The sequence below is a fragment of the Artemia sp. Qi Xiang Cuo genome, chromosome 8 (genome assembly GCF_049724085.1).
Source record: "Artemia sp. Qi Xiang Cuo chromosome 8, ASM4972408v1, whole genome shotgun sequence".
Classification (NCBI taxonomy): domain Eukaryota; kingdom Metazoa; phylum Arthropoda; class Branchiopoda; order Anostraca; family Artemiidae; genus Artemia; species Artemia sp. Qi Xiang Cuo.
In genome coordinates, this window is record NC_142801.1 from 46,476,020 (window position 1) to 46,497,602 (window position 21,583).

General features: G+C 34.7%; 1 long non-coding RNA gene across 1 annotated transcript in view; it reads left to right on the top strand.

Moving 5' to 3' along the window:
- LOC148949468 (uncharacterized) overlaps nt 1-21,583 on the top strand; it is a 111,299-nt gene that overhangs the window by 46,961 nt on the left and 42,755 nt on the right. Inside the window, exon 2 of the long non-coding RNA XR_016142085.1 lies at nt 20,109-20,258. This is a non-coding gene — a long non-coding RNA (uncharacterized LOC148949468). The remainder of the gene's footprint in view (nt 1-20,108; nt 20,259-21,583) is intronic.

Here is a 21,583-nt window from a genome sequence, read left to right on the forward strand (position 1 = left end):
AGTTTTAGTTTTAGTTTACTTTTAGTTTAGTTTAGATTGGAGTTTTAGTTTATCTAAAGTTTGCTAAAGAGTTTTAGTTAGAATTTTCAATTAGTAGCTTAGTTCAGTTTTAGTTTAGTTTTAGATTAGTGTTTAGTTTTAGTTTAGAGTTTTAATTAGTTTAGTTTAGTTTTAGATTAGTGTTTAGTTTTAGTTAGTTATAGTTTAGTTTAGTTTTATATTAGTGTTTAGTTTTAGTTTATAGTTTTAGTTAGTTTAGTTTTAGATTAGTGTTTAGTTTTAGTTAGAGTTATACTTTAGTAGTTTAGGGATTAGAATTTATTTCTAGTTTAGTTTTAGTTAGTTTAGTTTTAGTTTAGTCTAGATTTTTAGTTTGAGTTTTAGTTTACTTTTGGTTTTTTTTATTAACAGTTTTAGTTTTACATATGAGTTTTAGTTAGAGTTCTAATTTAGTAGCTTAGTTTGGTTTCATTTTAGTTTTAGATTAGTGTTTAGTTTCAGTTTGGAGTTTTAGTTTAGTTTTAGTTTAGTTTTAGTTTGTTTAGTTTTAGTTTAGTCTAGATTTTTAGTTTAGTTTTAGATTAGTGTTTAGTTTTAGTTAGAGTTTTAATTTAGTAGCTTAGTTTGGTTTTAGTTTAGTTTTAGATTAGTGTTTAGTTTTAGTTTAGAGTTTTAGTTAGTTTAGTTTAGTTTTAGTTTAGTCTATATTTTTATTTTTATTTTTATTTTACTTTTATTTTTTTTATTTAATAGTTTTATTTTTAAATATGAGTTTTAGTTAGAGTTTTAATTTAGTAGCTTAGTTTGGTTTTAGTTTAGTTTTAGATTAGTGTTTAGTTTTAGTTTAGATTTTTAGTTAGTTTAGTTTATTTTTATTTTATTATAGATTTTTATTTTTAGTTTTATTTTAATTTTATTTTATTTTATATTATAGTTTTAGTTTATCTAAATTTTGCTAAAGAGTTTTAGTTAGAGTTTTAATTTAGTAGCTTAGTTCGGTTTTAGTTTAGTTTTAGATTAGTGTTTAGTTTTAGTTTAGAGTTTTAGTTTAGCTTTAGATTAGTGTTTAGTTTTAGTTAGAGTTATAGTTTAGTTTAGTTTTAGATTAGTGTTTAGTTTTAGTTTAGAGTTTTAGTTAGTTTAGTTTTAGTTTAGTATAGATTTTTATTTTTTTTTTTATTTTAATTTTAGTTTAGTTTAGATTAGAGTTTTAGTTTATCTACAGTTTGCTAAAGAGTTTTATTTAGAGTTTTAATTTAGTATCTTAGTTCGGTTTTAGTTTAGTTTTAGATTAGTGTTTAGTTTTAGTTTAGAGTGATAATTTAGTTTAGTTTTAGATTAGTGTTTAGTTTTAGTTAGAGTTATAGTTTAGTTTAGTTTTAGATTAGTGTTTAGTTTTAGTTTAGAGTTTTATTTAGTTTAGTTTAGTTTTAGATTAGTGTTTAGTTTTAGTTAGAGTTATACTTTAGTAGTTTAGAGATTAGAATTTATTTCTAGTTCAGTTTTAGTTAGTTTATTTTTAGTTTAGTCTAGATTTTTAGTTTGAGTTTTAGTTTACTTTTAGTTTTTTTAGTTAAGATTTTTCGTTTTACATATGAGTTTTAGTTAGAGTTTTAATTTAGTAGCTTAGTTTGGTTTAATTTTAGTTTTAGATTAGTGTTTAGTTTTAGTTTGGAGTTTTAGTTTAGTTTTATTTTAGTTTTAGATTAGTGTTTAGTTTTAGTTAGAGTTATATTTTATTAGTTTAGAGATTAAAATTTATTTCTAGTTTAGTTTTAGTTAGTTTAGTTTTAGTTTAGTCTAGATTTTTAGTTTGAGTTTTAGTTTACTTTTAGTTTTTTTAGTTAAGAGTTTTCGGTTTACATATGAGTTTTAGTTAGAGTTTTAATTTAGTAGCTTAGTTTGGTTTAATTTTAGTTTTAGATTAGTGTTTAGTTTTAGTTTGGAGTTTTAGTTTAGTTTTAGTTTAGTTTTAGATTAGTGTTTAGTTTTAGTTAGAGTTATAGTTTAGTAGTTTAGAGATTATAATTTATTTCTAGTTTAGTTTTAGTTAGTTTAGTTTTAGTTTAGTCTAGATTTTTAGTTTGAGTTTTAGTTTACTTTTAGTTTAGTTTAGATTAGAGTTTTAGTTTAGCTACAGTTTGCTAAAGAGTTTTAGTTAGAGTTTTAATTTAGTATCTTAGTTTGGTTTTAGTTTAGTTTTAGATTAGTGTTTAGTTTTAGTTAGAGTTATACTTTAGTAGTTTAGAGATTAAAATTTATTTCTAGTTTAGTTTTAGTTAGTTTAGTTTTAGTTTAGTCTAGATTTTTAGTTTGAGTTTTAGTTTACTTTTAGTTTTAGTTTAGTCTAGATTTTTAGTTTTAGTTTTAGTTTACTTTTAGTTTAGTTTAGATTAGAGTTTTAGTTTATCTAAAGTTTGCTAAAGAGTTTTAGTTAGTTTTAATTTAGTAGCTTAGTTTGGTTTTAGTTTAGTTTTAGATTAGTGTTTAGTTTTAGTTTAGAGTTTTAGTTTAGTTTTATTTTAGTGTTTAGTTTTAGTTTAGAGTTTTATTTAGTTTAGTTTAGTTTTAGATTAGTGTTTAGTTTTAGTTTAGAGTTTTAGTTAGTTTAGTTTACTTTTAGTTTAGATTTTTAGTTTTAGTTTTAGTTTACTTTTAGTTTAGTTTAGATTAGAGTTTTAGTTTAGATACAGTTTGCTAAAGAGTTTTAGTTAGAGTTTTAATTTAGTAGCTTAGTTCGGTTTTAGTTTAGTTTTAGATTAGTGTTTAGTTTTAGTTTAGAGTTTTAGTTAGTTTAGTTTAGTTTTAGATTAGTGTTTAGTTTTAGTTAGTTATAGTTTAGTTTAGTTTTAAATTAGTGTTTAGTTTTAGTTTAGAGTTTTAGTTAGTTTAGTTTAGTTTTAGATTAGTGTTTAGTTTTAGTTAGAGTTATACTTTAGTAGTTTAGAGATTAGAATTTATTTTTAGTTTAGTTTTAGTTAGTTTAGTTTTAGTTTAGTCTAGAATTTTAGTTTGAGTTTTAGTTTACTTTTAGTTTTTTTAGTTAAGATTTTTCGTTTTACATATGAGTTTTAGTTAGAGTTTTAATTTAGTAGATTAGTTTGGTTTAATTTTAGTTTTAGATTAGTGTTTATTTTTAGTTTGTAGTTTTAGTTTAGTTTTAGTTTAGTTTTAGTTATTTTATTTTTAGTTTATTCTAGATTTTTAGTTTAGTTTTAGATTAGTGTTTAGTTTTAGTTAGAGTTTTAATTTAGTAGCTTAGTTTGGTTTTAGTTTGGTTTTAGATTAGTGTTTAGTTTTAGTTTAGAGTTTTAGTAGCTTAGTTTGGTTTTAGTTTTAGAATAGTGTTTAGTTTTATTTTATATTTTAGTATTGTTTATTTTATTTTATTTTTAGTTAAGGTTTTGAAGTTACTAAAGGGAAAATAAATGCCGTTGTTCTTGTAGTTTCTTCAATGTCATAACGTCAACTAATAGCCTTTTCTACTGTTCACCAGAAGATTTACTGTAATTTCATTGTCAAAAATCTCGGTGACTACACGTAGATCCTTGAGCGTTCTCTGATTAAGATCCAGCAAATTGTAACCGTAGGGCTTGCTAGTCGCCTGAGTGTACGCTGACAACAGAAATTTTGGGGCACCAGGGTATATCTTTTTATTGAGAGTTATGAGTGAGCTAGAATCACGAACAACTCGATAGATAATATAGATAGTACAATTCAAAGCAAGGATTCGCATACATTTGCTCTGATGAAACAGATTGGGTAAAACTAGGGCTATGGAAATATGTTCATGATGAGATCGGACAGTGAACAATTGCAGCATTTCCTGTGAGAACTGTTCAATGGATTCAGTTAAATAATCAATAATCAGCCACGAGTTCGATTCAATACTATTGAAAACATCAAGTCCTCGTATGAATTGTATTGGTATGCTGTGGCAATAGCTTTTATTTTATCATAGGACTCTTGCCAAATACTATAGTAATAGTAGATTTTTTTTGGCTTTTCCAAAAACATTTTATCGCAATTTTGAATTATTCTAGCTAAAAGTGTTGTTTTCCCCGACATTGAGGGACCACACAGAAACAATCTGAAGGGTGTTTTAAATTGATACATGCTGTTGACAACAGTCGGTCTATGACTAACTGTAAACCATATGTATCCCATGAGTAGGTAGTAATTTTCCCATAGATCTATCTATTCAAGAACAAAAACAATATTTCATGGCAACATTTAATACAGCAATATGAACACTTGTTCAACGTGACAAAATTTCATGGTCAACATGAAAACTCTATTTGTTCAACATGAACAATGATAACACTTTTTTGTCTTTAAACACTTTTGTCCATCTACAGCACTTTTTGTACATCAACACTTTTCTGTACAACACTTTTTTATACAACAACATGAACACTTGTTCAACATGACAAAATTTCATGGTCAACATGAAAACTCTATTTGTTCAACATGAACAATGATAACACTTTTTGTCTTTAAACACTTTTCTGTACAAAAAAAAACAACAAACACTTTTCTATACAACACTTTTTGTACAACAAAAAAATACAGACACACACGGGAACTAGTAGCACAGTTGAACTTGATTATGGTGAATTTAAAGGTGTGGGTCCCCCCCCCCAGGGCCGCGGGGCCGAAGGCCGGCCGGCCGCGGGCGGGGACCCCCCCCCCACCCCCACCCCCTGGGCGGCCGCGGGAAGGGACCCCCCCCCCTGGGCGGCCGCGGGAAGGGACCCCCCCCCGGGAGCGGCGATGGAAAAAGAATAGTTGTCGTCACTGCAGGTTAGTGGTTGGGTTAGTTGGGTCAGTGGTTAGTGCTTGGGCTAGATGAGGTTGAGTTAAGGTTGTCAGATTGTCAGATTAGGTTAATTTATCCAGACCAAGTTGATTGCGATAGTCAATGCATTCAACTCGATCTGAAATACGGTAGTGGCCGTGGGGTAGGACACTCACACCATTCTCGAGCACATAGACCTTGTCGGATATACACGACATTGCATTTTTTTCTACTCTCACAGTATATTTTCTATACTGTAGAGAGCGAATTGCAAGCACTTGGGCTCTCGGCGCTAGGCTACTTTCCACACAGTCTCTGTACACACTCATGTTGAAATTGCTCTTTACAAAATGTGTAGGCACCCCTTTACACGCCTTATTTTCATCCCCACTATGAGTTTCAACGCAATAAACTTTGGGACCAGGGAACACCCCCCTGGATATCACATCACTCCCCGTCTCTGATTTTAATTTTAATAGTTGGTTGGGGGCTTGACGTTTCACCAAATCGGGGTAGAGAGATGGATTCCAGTTGGTGAAATCCATCCGCGAGCTGATTTGCACCCCCTTTTCTAAATCACCCAATAAATCTTCAGTCCCATTTACCTTTAACAGCAGAGAATCTGTATCACCATAGTAAACTTGAACCTCCCCCTCCCGTGGCCATTGCACCTTGCACACATTGTAAAAGAACGACAACATGAGCTTTTTTGAAATTTCCAGTACTGAACTACCGCCTGCAATATTCTTGTTCAGTACTAAATTTCGCTTTCGCCTGTGTAGAAGAACCATGCCAGTCTCTTTGCTCGTGAACGATGTAAAATTGAGGTCGGCAATAATTCGTGCACACTCTAGAGGGTCAGTCACGACATCGCAGCGAGATCTATTACGAATGCTTTCACACATTTTGCCAAGCGCTGAATTTAGGATAAGCTTATACATTTCCTTCTCCACCTTTGAATTTGCCTTAGAGCTTTTATCGAAAAAGGTGTCGATAAACGTTTTCAAGTAGGGTCGCTGATTTAACTGCAGGACCCTGTGTATTTTGGTGATTTTGAAACCATTGCTCACCATCCAGTGCAAAAGCACATGGTGAACAACGATATTCTCCTTAGGGTCCAAATCAGCAATCAGTTTCTGTTTAGAGGGAGTCCAGTGCATCCCCATATCCTCAACCAATGAACGATTTTAGGGGCTCAGAGAGTCCCTGCTCACGGGCCGATTGATACAGGGAAAGACAAAATCTTTGACTGAGTCATGAAGCGCCACCGGAATGTGACCGTCAACTTTAAAGAACCATCCTTGTGGCCCATTTTCCTCGACGGTTGTAATGTTGGGGAACTCACTAGGATTCTCAAGCAATTGATAGTTTCCACACGGCAAAGAGTAGTGTGACATTGCCGAGGGGTGCAACGAGTTCATGTCCAAGAACACTGCATTTGACTTAGAACCGGTGCTTTGTCCGCTCGGATCGGTTGATAAGACGAGGTCCCCATGAAAAACATACCCCCCCCTCAATGAAATCTCTACAAAAATGTTCTGATAAAAGTCGGTGATTATGCCTATTTCCTACCAGCTAAATTTTAAAATTAAATCCATCACTAAAAGGGGTGTATAAAAATAATAACCTATATCTAACCCGAACTCTGAATAGATCTGGTCTGTATTCTTACAGATTATATCCAGCAGAGTTAGAACGTCACTGGCCAAGTACAGTCTACAATAATCCCACCCATTTTTACAACCCCCTTGGACCACACCTTCTTGGCAAACTCATACTCCTCGGCTGTGCATTCACTGTTGGTCAGTGAATTGTAAAAAGCTTCAATTGGAGGTAGTTTCACCTCACTTAAGCGAGAGCCAGAACAGTAATAGTCGTATGCGTATATACCTTTGCAGGTCAACAGGTCATACATTTCACTGTCTGGAAAGTGCTGTTTAAGCAAGGGAAAGCTATCAAAATTGTCGCTTTTTTGCACTTGAATCAATTGACTCAGTACCTTGGGGAAAAAACTAAAGGAATCTAAAAACCTGATTTTATTCCAGCACATACGCCCATTATCCACTACCTGCCATTTCAGTTCGAGACGCAACAACTTTTCGGCCGATTTGGGAATAATGTTGTAAGTAAATGAACTATTTAACCATGGACAATATACTTCCCCTCCCTCCCTCTGCATACGTGCCAGTGCCAGTAAAATAAATTTTAAATCATAATCGGAATTATGAATAAAAACAGGGATAAAAAACTGCTGGCTAACGTTTAAATTACACGATTGATGCGCAGCCCCCCTAAAATTACTACCCCCGAGGATATTTCCTGCCACAAATGGTCATGATCTCTGACTTTCCCCCTCCCCCTCTTTTCCCTTTAGTCCCCTTATCCCCCTCCTCTGCAAACTCCCCCTTACAAACCCAACATATTTTTTGATTTTTAATAGCGAGACGATCCTCTGCAGACAACACCATTGGATAATGGGTATTTCTCAAACGAGAAATAGCACCATTAGCCGTGCCAATCAGTTTAGTCAGTGCCTTGTCCATGCACTCCCGCCGATCCAATGTTTCTACTATTTCTAACAACCGCATGGTGTTAGAATTGTCTCTTTGCGCGTGGGCGTAGGACACTGCAATAGCCTGATGTTCTTTGACTCGGTTTGGAAATTGGGGGTCGTTCACCTCCACCAGCTTAGCTTCACAATCCAAAGATATTTTGTTGCACTGGAGAAGGATATTTTGGAAATTTTTGAAGCGTAGAATGGCCCTATCCCCTGAAACCGTTTCCACTGTCTGGTAGCCGTGGCGGCTACAATGCCTCATATGATTTTGTAACTTTAGTTCAGTCCAAAATCTAGAGAGGCCTAGTCCCCTTATTCTTACCCTCCCCCAGAACTCTACTAATGTCAGTGATAGGGTTAAAATGACCGATTGTGTTCGGTTGACTAGGTGGCGTGTAAAGCAACCAAACCCAGTGTTCAACCAAATCAACTGAGGGACCCCTTACAGGGAAGACCACCCCCTTTCTTTTTAGAGTGAACCCCATCTTCAAATTCTGTTTCATACTGGACCACAGTAACGCCAATATTTAAATGAGCATTAGCCCTTTCAAACATGTCAATAGATCGAAGCGTTACTGGGTAATCTCCCTCTCAGGATGAAAAATATACTCTGGTAAAAGTGGATCCCTCCTTCCCATGTACACCCAAGTTGACTAAATTCGTCTTGGTAGCTTCCCGAGCTCGAGGCTCGTATGCTGAGATGATGAAAGCATATCGGAAACACATTTGACCTGTTTCAAAACAAATCCGCTGGACATCACGACAACCTTCTAAATCTGGATTATAATTTAAAACTATTGCCCCCCCAGACCCCCCGCCTGCCCCCCTCTTAAAATAAAATCTTTCTTAAATTTACAAATATTTACACTTAAATTTTCTACATAAAGAACTAGAGACCCACTACCGTTTTCATTAAAGTTCTCGAGATGCGTTATAATTTGATCGACCCAATCTATGAAAGCACCCTCAAAATTTTCCAAATTCGGATAAACCAAACGCATCTCGTAATGTATAAAATGATAGTAAACCTCACTTTTCACCTCATTCAAATAAAACACCTTTAGAACAATGGAAACCTAAATTTAATCCCTCCCCCACAACTGAATCTGATTCTCCAGTCCTGTACGAATTTTGTCAACATATGCATGCACTCTCTCTATGGTACCAAAAACAAAATTTCCCCCCCTTAGTGTATTAAAGGGGTCACCAAACAACGCAGGGACAACAACTATATTATTTAAAATTCTGTTGGACAACTGAAAGTCTGGGACTGGTGTACCCCCCACCCCCGCTGGTAGATTGACACCTCCCCCAAGGTGTTCAACAAAATCTGGCGAATGCTCCACTTCAGGTGTTCGAAGTGGAGTCGTTAGGGTATCGGCGGCGGGAGGGTTCCCGGTTAATTCCCGGGTAAAATCGTCTAAAATTTGTAAGGTGTTTGGACTTAGCCATGGGAAGTCCCCCTGTTCAACTGTGCTACTATCTAAATTAGTTAAAAAATCAGCAAAAAACTCATCAATATTAAAAGGTACTTCAATGCTATCGTCCCATAGTGAATTGTCTTGAAACTCCAGTGGCGGTGTTAGAATTGGTTCTTCCTCTTCTTCACTGGACGGAGAGTAGGGGGCCAATGCAATCTATAAATGAAAAAAATAGCTTATTTTCAAAGTTTTCAAATCACCCCTACTGTTAAAATTTGGATTATTATTGCTTAATAACATTTGTTTAATTAAACTGAAGATAATCTAAGATATGACATAGAAGGCAACAATTTTTTCGTTTATTTTCAAAGTGTTTAAATTTTTTTTTTTTTTCGGCGCTTCCCCCAACGCTCCCCTGACTCGTGGCGCATCCCTGTGGCACTTCCCTGACCCGTGGCACTTACCCCGGCGCTTCCCTAACCGTGCCCCACAGCACTTCCCGGACCCATCGGCGCAGTCCGGGCTCCGTAGCCCCCGGCCATTTACCTAATGTCCCAAAAAACCGTCGTGTGAGGCAGAATAATTAGTTTCGCCAACTTACCGTAGAGGTTGTCTAGGACACCCAAAGAACCTTGATTATTTTTAATAGCGTGTATGCTCTGTTTCCAATCGCATTCTCTGGGAAATAGATCAATTAAATTAAAAACCTATTAATCCATATTCGGGACTGTCTCCCCATGCAAAATCATGGCAAGTTGATCTAGACAATCGTTACGCAAATTAGAATTAGGCATATGTGTAAGAGATTGCAATGCTATAATCTCTGTCCAACACAAATTGAGTGGGGGAAAAACATCTTTTAAAATCTATGAAATTTTAATTTTACAGTGTTGAAAAAAAGCGAAAAGCTAAAAGATGGAGGAAATGGCTTGAAACTAATCAGATTTTGAAAAACCGTTGTATTGAAGGTAGAACCCAATAATGGAAGTTAATTTGTAAATCCCCCGACATTGCATAAAGAACAGGCATTGTACTAGGTGGACATATTAGCCTAGGCCTCGAACCACTGTTTGTTTTAACTACGATTCAAGGAAGCAGCATGCTGAATGTAGGTGATTCCAGCGAAATGCTTTAAAAGGGGGGAGGGGGGCAATGTCCTTTAATAAAAATGACAAAATTTTACTTTGATGAAATAAAATGTTTAATTCTAGGCCACTTAAAAATATAAAATTATAGCAAAAATAGCAATTTTTGATAAAAAGGTTCTCAAAAAGTAAACTAGAAAATTAGCTAAAAATATTATTATGAGATAGCGGCGAAGAGATAGCAAAGATTAGAAAAGAGTGGTTTCTTTACAAAAAATTACATTTAGATATGTCATATGAGGTTAATATCTCACAGAGATAAGTTTATATTAGGATTGAAAAGGACTAAAAATTGGAAGAAATAGAAAGGTAGGAAAAAATGCTGACATTTTTATATCCCAGCTGCACTTGGGTGCCAGATGGTCCGGGTAGTGCGTGTTGGAGGGTGGATGGGGCGGCGTCGCTATGTTCTTGCGCGACTGGGCCGGCTATTTCACAATCTTGCATAGCTTCGGCAGGGTTCACCATATTATAAGAATCCGCCCATTCTCTCTTTCACTTTCTGCGAGGGTGCAGTGAGGTTGGCACTGATAGGGGTGCCTCATGCCCACTGGCTTTCTTGGAAGGAGGAGGCACACATTATTCATAATTTGCCTGAAAAACAAGAAAATAAATTAGTTTCTAAATAACTTGCCCCTTTTTTTCAGAAAGAAAGTTAGTATCCTCAACCATATAATTTTGTTTAGACAAAGCATTAATCACTAAGAAAGCACAACGTAAAAATTTCGCGAGAAATATATTAGGCTTAGAAATCAAACGTTTTAATTTCGTGAGAAATATATTAGGCTTAGAAATCAAACGTTTTTATTAGACAATCAGTAGTCTACAGCCATAGGATAGGAATCATTGTTTCTAATTTTACCATTTAGAAAAATATTAAATTTTCCGGTCTATAGGCTTTAAATTAGATCGTTAACCCATCGACCTGTAGGACTATATTTTGCAAACATAGGTTAAAAATGCTATTCAATTTATACATAATATTAGCTTCATGCAACTCACAAAGACTTTTCTAGCCCTGCTTGGTTAATTAGTGTTTTAATTTGACAGAAGAATAGTTCCTTTGACATGACTGCGTTTGTAAACAAAACCGGAAAGAGGGTGACAGCTAATTTTAACCACGCACTGGAGTCTTGTGTCAAAACAGAATGACATTTTCACTAAAAATTGACAGAAGTCAGCGGTCACTTTAGCTGGAAATATAGAAGGAAGGATAATTATTTCTTTTTGCGAGAATTTGATTGTAAAACAATGGTGGGAGGGGATTTAGCTGGAAATATAGAGGGAAGGAATTTATCAAAATGGTATTTCTTTTTGCGAGAATTTGGGGTTGTAAGACAATGGGGGAGGGGGGGGGGATATTGTTAGACCCTAATTCGAAAATAACTTGTTTCTCTACTTCTATACAGGTTGCATAGGCCTAGCTTAATTATTGCTTAATTAGTGTTTTAATTTGACAGAAGAATAGTTCCGTTGACCGCGTTTGTAAGCCGGAAAGGGTGACTGCTAATTTTAACCACGCACTGGAGTCTTGTGTCAAAACAGAACGGCATTTTCACTAAAAATTGACAGAAGTCAGCGGTCACTTTAGTTGGAAATATAGAAGGAAGTATAATTATTTCTTTTTGCGAGAATTTGATTGTAAAACAATGGTGGGGGGGGGATTTAGCTGGAAATATAGAAGGAAGGAATTTAACGAAAGGATATTTCTTTTTGCGGGAATTTGGGGTTGTAAGACAAGGGGGGAGGGCGGGGCATATTGTTAGACCCTAATTCGAAAATAACTTGTTTCTCTACTTCTATACAGGTTGCATAGGCCTAGCTTAATTATTGCTTAATTAGTGTTTTAATTTGACAGAAGAATAGTTCCATTGACCGTGTTTGTAAGCCGGAAAGGGTGACTGCTAATTTTAACCACGCACTGGAGTCTTGTGTCAAAACAGAACGGCATTTTCACTAAAAATTGACAGAAGTCAGCGGTCACTTTAGCTGGAAATATAGAAGGAAGGATAATTATTTCTTTTTGCGAGAATTTGATTGTAAAAACAGTGAGGGGGGGTAGGTTTCGAGGGTAAAAAGAATATATTTTGCGTTTTCCATTGATTATAATGATGTTTGTATGGTTTGGGGGGGGTGGGGGGAAAAGGAAAAAATTTACGTTTTAGCCGAATATACTGGAGGATGTCCATGGAAAATTCGTTTGAAAATAAAAGTGCACTTACATTGCTAATTGCGGCTGCCAAGACTTCTAAAGAGTTAAATTTATCCATTGTTATATCAACTATGTCAAAATACTTTCTGATAATTTAATCACATTGCATGCCCGTTATATACGAAATCTCATGGGCGAATTGTTATGTAACGGGGAAAATCATATGTAAGCAGGTCTCTGATTGGCTGAGAAGGAGGATGTATCCGACTCGCTGATTGGCTGAGAAGGAAACATGTGATCTAACTGTTTCCGGGAAAGTCATAACATTTGGCACGAGCAACAACAACAAATACTATTTCTGGACACCATGACATTCACAAACGATTACGCAATCAATTTCTCGGAAATTCGCTTCCCCCTCGAGTCCTAGATCAATAAAATTGTCCCAGTTAGAATTCAATGCGCATGTGCACCCTTCGCTCCGGAGTTATTACACATAGAAACAACAAATAACTCGACCTTGGAAAAAAGAGGTCATTGACCCCATTACGCAATCATTCTCCCTAGGGAGGCTATGCCCTTATTTGGACCATAAACCACGTGGGTCGTACGGGACCTTTAGGGTCATCTCTACTAAGCAAGATAATATGACGATAAATGAAAAAGGACAAGTTGTGTTAGTCCGGGGGGTGTTAGACTATTCAAGTATTTATACATGAAAACAGCAGTTTGGAGCTTGCAAATTTGTCTTACTGTTAGAAACTGAGATCTAAGAAAAACTTCTTTAGTATTGAGTTGATTAAAATAATTGACTTTACAGCTCTATTTTGTTAGATTTGAACTGTCTTTAAATTATAACAGAAAGAATTAGCCCAAACGTAACAACTATACTGAATATAAAGATAAACAAGAGTAAAATAAAGGGTTCGCAAAACTTTTTGCGGAAGGAAATTTTTGAGTCTATACAAAATCCCAGCTCCTCTCGCAATTTTTATAGATAATGAATTTACATGTTCTTTCCATGACGATAATTCATCAATGATTACACCTAAATATTTAAAATTTGAAACCCTGTCTATCAAATATTTATCAGCTGTTAAAGGTAGTTCACCTTTTTAATAGTAAAAAAAATCATGTAATTTGTTTTTTTTCTAATATTAATCAATAAACGGTTACTCCTCGTCTATTTTATTTGATCATTCAACGCGCTCTCCATGGTCTTATAAACATCATAGAGAGATGCTTAAGAGCTCATTCAAATGCTATTTCTCATATGTACGTGCTTTATATGAATTCTACCGGGCTACCAGAACATCTTAGATAGATTTTGATTTAATGTTGCTTCTTACTTTCAGTTGAAAAAACTTTTATTTAATTGCTGATCGTTTTTAAATAATGTCGAGAAATCCAGCTCCCCCTCCATGGAAAATTCCCTGCCCCCAAAAGAAATTTCTCCATGGAATGATTCTCCCCCGCAACTTAAAGTAGAAAAAATCATGTAATTTTTTTTTTTTTTTTTTTTTAATATTAAAAATTAAAAGGTTAATCCTCTTAAATTTTATTTGATCATTCAACGCGCTCTCCATGGTCTTGAAAACATCATAGAGAGATGCTTAAGAGCTCATTCAAATGCTATTTCTCATATGTACGTGCTTTATATGAATTCTACCGTCTGCAAGTGCCATATGGCACGAAAAAAGGCACTTTTTATGCCGTCTCTCGAGGGGTGGGGCTAGAGGGCTACCAGAACATCTTAGATATATTTCTGATAGCCCATATAGAACATATTGCTAATATCTACGTTCTTCCTATAAATTCCACCATCTGCAAGTTTCAAATGGCACTTAAAACGGCACTTTTGGTACCATGTCTCAAGTAGAAAAGGAGGGGCTAGTGGGCTACCAGAACTTTTAGAGTGATGTTTAATGGCTCATTGGAAAACTTTTGCTCATATCAATGTGATTTTTATCAATTCTACCATTCATAAGTGAGATATAGCACTGAAAACAACATCTTCGGTGCTACTTCTGAAGTGGAAAATCTTGGACGCATAAAACGGTATCATTGTAATAATTATGGTCCAAAACCCTTAACTGGAGGTTTGCAACAACACCTCCCGCAAATTCCACATCCAGGCCCCCTTAATAAGCTACACAATACTCTTTAAACAGAGACTTTAAACAGAGACTCTTTAAAGTTTAGCGAGGAGACTCGCCAAAGTTTGAATCTTTCTCACAACTCTACTTTATATAACAATAAAAAGCTTTAGCATAAAGAGTGGGGCGTTGAGGAGGGGACATCCCCTTTCTAATGTGGAATAATTTCTGTTCGTTTTAAGTTTGAATGTCGCTCCTTACTTTCAGTTAAAAAAAACTTGTTTTTATTTAATTTCTGAACGTTTTTTAATTTGGCTCATCGTACATGAATAGTTAAAACGAAATTTGTGTATTAATTTTACTTCTTTTAACTAATAATGACCTTATAATAACGTAAGTTTGATTTTTGTTCCGATTTTCAGGAATGACTCCTGAATCACAAAGGCTATTTAATTAGAATAATAACCTCTTTTAAAAGTTAAAAAAAAACCTTAGCGTAGGAGCGAGCTATTAAGGAGAGGCAACCAATCTCATATACGTAATAGTTTCTGTTCTTTTTAAGCTTTAATGTTGCTTCTTACTTTCAGTTGACAAAACTTGTTTTTTATTTAATTGCTGATCGTTTTTTAAATAGTGTCGGGAAATCCAGCTCCCTCTCAACGGAAAATTCCCTCCCCCCAAGAAAAATTTCTCCATGGAAAGATCTTCCCACGTAACTTAAATTAGTGATATTTGCGGAGCTAATTTCTGAAAGGCATGGGAACACAACGGCCAAAGAAATTAAAACTATTTTTATGAAAATGAAATTCAAAAGTTGAGCAATTCTCAAATCACTGAAATGAATGAAAGAAAAGATCTTTAAAAGATATAAATAATCATTTATGCTCGCTTTAAGTTTTAATGTTATTGCTTACTTTCAGTTGGAAAAAACTGTTTTTTTTTTATTTAATAGCAACCGTATACAATATCTTATCTTATTAGAATAAATAGCTCTTTCGAAATTGCTAAAAATACTTTAGCGTAAAGAACGAGGGATTGAGGAGGGGACGATCCCCTTCATATACGTAATAATTTATGTTCGTTTTAAGTTATGATGTTACTCCTTACTTTCAGTTGACAGAACTTGTGTTTTTATTTAATTTCAGATTGTTTTTTAAATAATGCTGGGAAATCCAGCATTATTTAAAATGCTTCCAGCCCCCTTCATGAAAATTCTCTTCCCCCATGAAAAATTCCTCCATGGAAATATCCTCCCACGTAACCCAATCCCCCGACCCCTCACCAGAAAAAATACCCCCTGAAAACGTCTGTATACCTACCAATAACCAGTACTATATGTAAACAATGGGCAAAGTTCATAACTTGCAGCCCTTCCCCCGGGAACTTTGGGGGATTAAGTCATACTCAAAGACATAGTTAGTAGATATTTTGACTATGCTGAACAAAATGGCTATCTCAAAGTTTGGATCCGGTGACGTTGGGAAAAAATGAGCGTGGGAGGGGGCCTAGTTGCCCTACAATTTTTTAGTCACTTAAAAAGGGCACTGAAATTTTAATTTTTGTTCCAATGAGCCCTCTTGCAAATTGTAAGACCATTGGGTCGATCCGATCATCCCTGAAAAAACAAAACAAAAAACAAATAAACACGCATCCGTAATCTTTGTTCTGGCAAAAAATACAAAATTCTAGATTTGTGGAAATAGGAGCTTGAAACCTCTTCACTAGGGTTCGCTGGTATGCTGAATCTGATGGCGTGATTGATGATTTATTAAGATTCTATGATTTTTAGGGGGTGTTTCTCCCTTTTTTTCGAAAATAAGGCAAATTTTTCAGGCTCGTAACTTTTGATGGGTTTGACTAAACTTGACTAAACTTATATATCTAAAATCAGCATAAAAACTCATTTCTTTTGATGTATCTATTGTTATCAAAATTTCTTTTTTTTTAGAGTTTCGGTTGCTATTGAGCCGGGTCACTCTTTACTTAAAGTTCGTTACCACGAACTGTTTGAACAAACATTGTATAGGTACGAATCAAGTCAATTTCAAACAGTACATTTATTGAATAGGCCTATGTTAATGCTTGATGAAAATGTTCATACCACCGTCGCATTGAATAAAAACATGAGCATGACAGACTTAAAGCATCTTAAATATTGACATTGTTTACCTGTGTATTGAACTAGTCCATTGCCTATCCAATTTGAATAATCAGAGTGACAACCATATAATCAACATGAGTGATTGTTGTCTTCTCAAAGATCAATTGCCACTGAAAAATGACTCTATTACACTCATATCAAACACTTCGTGGCAACAAACTATAGTGAGGAGTGACTTCGCCCAAAAGTAACCGAAATTCTAAAAAAACAGGAATTTTGATTACAATTAATACATCAAAAGAGTTGGCGTTTTATGCTCATACCAAATATATAAAATTCATTAAGTTTAATACAGCCCATCAAAAGCTAAGAGCCTAAAAAAATTTACCTGGTTTAAAAAAAGGAATCAAGCAGTTCGTGGTAACGAACTGTAAGTAAGGAGCGACCCGGCTCAATAGTGACCGAAACTCTAAAAAACGGAATTTTGATACCAGTAGATACCTAAAAAGAATCATATTTTAATGCTGTTTTCAAATATATATATTTCATCAAGTTTGGTTCTACCCATCAAAAGTTACGCGCCTGAGAAAATTTGCCTGATTTTCGAAAAAAGAGGGAAACACCCCATAAAAGACATAGAACCTTAATGAAAATCACACCATCAGATTCAGCATATCAGAGAACCCTACTGTAAAGGTTTCAAGCTCCTATCTGCCAAAATATGGAATTTTGTATTTTTTTGCCAGAAGAAAGATCACGAATTCGTGTTCATTTGTTTTGTTGTGTTCCCAGGGGTGATCGTATCGACCCAGTGGTCCTAGAATATCGTGGGAGGGCTCATTCGAACGGAAATTAAAAGTTCTAGCGCCCTTTCTAAGTGACTAAAAAATGGAGGGCAACTAGGCCCCCTCCCACGCTCATTTTTTCCTAAAGTCACCCGATCAGGCTGTCCCCTCCTCAATGTCTCGCTCTTTACGCTAAAGTTTGTCTCTTTCTCACAACTCTATTTTTTTTAAACAAAAAAAAAAAATTTAGCGTAAAGAGCGAGACGTTTAGGAGGGGACAGCCCCTTTCATATAAGGAATAATTTCTGTTCCTTTTAAGTTTTAATGTCGCTCCTTACTTTCAATTAAAAAAAACTTGTTTTTTTTTATTTAATCACACTATCATCAAAGTTCAGTACATCAAAGAACTTACTGCAAAGGTTTTAAGCTCCTATCTACAAAACTGTGGAATTCTGTATTTTTTGAAAGAAGAAAGAGCAGCAATTATATCAAACCAATTCTTATAGAAGATCGGAAGAGGGCTCATTCAGACAGAAATTAAAAGTTCTAGTACCATTTATAAAGGAACAAAAAGATTGGAGGGCGACTAGCCCCCCTACCATACCCCTTTTCCCCAAAGACACCCGATCAAACTTTTAGATAACCATTTGGTTCAGCATGGTTGAAAAGTGCAACATATACTGTGGGGTTGGCATGACCCCCCACAGCCCGTTTGAAAGTGGCTGCAAGTTATGGAATTTGCACATTTTTACGTGTAGTGTTGTTATTGGGAAATATAACTAAACTTTTCGGGGATAGATTTTCTGGGGTTAATTTTCCACAAAGGGGGATTTTCTGGGTGGATTTGAAAAACGATTAGAAATAAAATAAAAATAAGATTTTTCAATTGAAACCAAGGAGCAACATTCAAACTTCAAATGAACAGAAATTATTCCGTATGTGAGAGGGTTGCCCTTTTCTCAATCCGTTGCTCTTTATGCTAAAAATTGACTCTTCTGTTCCAGTGCTTTAAGAGCAACTGCTGAAACACAAGAGCCGTTGATTTGGAATAAGAAGCGTCTTTAAAGCACTAGAAACATTAGCGTAAAGAGCGAGGGATTGGGGAAATTTCTATTCGTTTTAACTTTTAATGTTGCTCCTTACTTTTAGTTGAAAAAAAATATCTGTTTTCAGTATTCTCATACAAGTCTAGCTGGGAAGTACGACTGAGATACATTTGAGAAAATTTTAAATTGGACACTGGTAAATATTACTATGCGAAGATTATTTTCAATCTGCTGCAGGAGCACCTTGCTGGAATTGATATAATGCAATGCTTTTCAACCTGTATAATTACAAGACCAACCAAGGTCTTTGTTACCTCTCATACTGGTGATAGATAGACATGTTGCAATCTTCTTTTTTTTTTACCATGCCTATACATGAATGTTCAATCAGCATGATAGGAAGCACAGAGTTAGCCAACGCCCTCACCCCATCTTTTTAGTAGTAATGCTTACATGTTACCTTTCGTTATGTCGTAATTACGGAATAATGCAAGCAGAGCCGAAGCTAGGTTTTTTCTCGGGGGGAGGGGGGCAAATATAGACTTTGCCGATCCCCCTGCCGCACCATCAATGCTGTAAATATTACAGTTTTGCCCAGAAACATTACAACTGAAGCTTGTTTTACCACCCCCTGGCATGCCACCCGGGGTGCTGGCCCCCTGTAGCCCCCCTCAGATCCGTCCCTGTATGCAAGAATTCTCATACTGGATAATTTTTACTTATTTAGAATCAGCATAAAATATAGATTATTTGTTTCCAAAATTTCGTTTTAAAAGTTTGGGTTCTTATTGGTATGGGTCACTCTTTGCTTATACTTTGAACTGCATGGCAGGATTTGATGCCATTGGCTAGATTTACTTTGTTCGCCAAAGAACACTGATATTAGGAGAATGGAAAACTCAGATTGCTATAACACAAAATTTAAGATTTATAACGTGCCTCCACGGAAGGAGGGGGGGGGAGGATCTGAACTCGGCCTGAATACCTTCTGGAAAAATTGAACAATGATTGCGTTAAAATGCACACTGGCTATGACCCCTGTGTTCCATAGTTAAAACGTTTCGATCCCCCAACTCTTAAAGGTTTCGACACATGCCTAACTACTCTTTATAATCCACTGATATTGCTGCTGCGGGATCAAAGTTCTTATCCTGTAGCAAAAGCACATATTTTTTTTTCTATTTAAACAGTACACTTTCTTGAATAAGCTACGTTTTTTTGGCTTGTTGATACTACGAAATGTTTTGTCATTTGGCAATCACGATTGTAATTCTGGGATAAACAGATCTTAATTAGTATTTTTTGTGGCATAAAATGGACTAGCCTATCCCTTTGCAAGTTCCTCAATTTCGTAAAAGGGTAAATTGAACTACCTATTTTAAAATAATAATCATTCAAAGCTTAAATGGAATCTTCAGCTTTACCGAGTTTCAAGACGACCCTCCCCCACAGTCCGAAAATGAAATGAAATTGTGTGCTATTGATAAACTGGACGTTTTCAATGTTTTTCTATCATACAAACTATATATATATATATATATATATATATATATATATATATATATATATATATATATATATATATATATATATATATATATATATATATATATATATATATATATATATATATATATATATATATATATATATATATATATATATATATATATATATATATATATATATATATATATATATATATATATATATATATATATATATATATATATATATATATATATATATATATATATATATATATATATATATATACTGGAATTTTTCCTCCGCGAAGGAAAACAACACATTTTCCTTTCTGGAACTCCTCTTCCTTCCCCAGAAAAAGGAGTGTGTTGAGGATTGAAATCCTGACTATGCACGAACAAACGCGCATACAGTGTAAACAATTTTACTGTCATAATTCCATTAAATTCTAGTTTACAGTGTTATACTTTGTAGCAGTAGTTGCTTTTACCTTTATAACAACATATACTTTCCATTCAGGAATGTCAATCACCATTTTTGCTGAGACATCGCGGGTTATCTTAGCGTCTTAATCACAGTATCGTCAGTTGAACGCATGGAAAGCAGCTAGTTTGGATTGAGCACATCGTTACTAGTCACTCTTAAAACCGCTAAAAGATGGGGAAAAAGGTAAGAGTTAGAAATTTTTGGTTTGCATTTCTAGTCACCACTAATGTTGAGTTCAGGCGCGTATAATTAATACTAGGACTTTTTAGCTAGACAGGTTTGTGGGGTTTTTATGTGTACTTAATTAAAAAAAAACTTTTTCCACAAAACAAGTTTTTCAAAGAAAAGTAAAGAGCTTCTTTGAACTTAAGACCAATGGAAATGAAGTAAGTCAAGTGTCAAACGAACATAAATCACTATGAAAAAAAAGTAAAACCCGAAACAAATAGGGTTGTCATGGGTAGTATAGTAGCAAAGTAAGGTAGTACTTTTTGATCAAAGACTTATTTTATGAAGACCTCCAACAAAAGTAGTACTTTTTCAACACTTCTAGTTAAAAGTAGTACCTTTTTAAAATTTAAAGTCTAAGACATCAACTCACTCATTAGCAATCTATTTCCCGTAAAAAAATAAAGTTTTCCGGTTTTATTGGCAAGCATTTGTGCAACAAAATGTAAAACTTCTATACTTTAACATTCATAGCATCTTTAGTTGTAACACACACGTTTTGTACAGACAAGGGTAATATACTAACCACAGTAGACAGAATATGCACACAGTCAACAGTGATACTAACATTTTGATTCATCTATTCTTCACTTGTGATGCTAAGAAAACAAATAGAAATTACAGGTTACAGTGTTTTGGTTTTTGTTCATTCATACATTTGACAGCTAAATGTATAGATATACAAAACAAAGGTAAATATTCTTTTGTGAAGTAGCCTATAGGTAAAGATTATAAAAAATTATTTTTAAATAAGACATCAAGGCCGTATCCATTATTTTGTTGGGGGGAGGTGCAAAAAAAAATGTATAAAAAGATTATTGATATGGATTTTTGTTCGGTTATTTCAAGTCGGACAAAATTTCGGGGAGTTTAAACCCATAAACCCTCCCCCGGATGCTGCCTTGTTAGACATTATAAGCTAAAATAATGAGGGGTTGAGCCTCGGGGGCCACCCTCTTCCTGAAATCCTAAACAAAAAAACCTCTCTTGAAATCAAGGATCTTACAATCAGCAGTTATATTTGATACCGCAGTTTGTTTTGTTGCAGAATGTTTTACAAATATTTGAATATTATTTAGCCAGAAAGTCCCAATAAAATTATTTCTTTACTAAATTCGGGAAATGTTTTCTTGACATTTGCCTTTTATCAGATTTTTTTAATCCCTTCCAGTCTAACCGTTTAACACCCCTCCCCCTTAACTTACTGCTTGGATATAATCTAAGGTCAGACACAAAAGTTTGTTTTTTATTTGGCATTATGAACCACTGCTAGTGAGAAA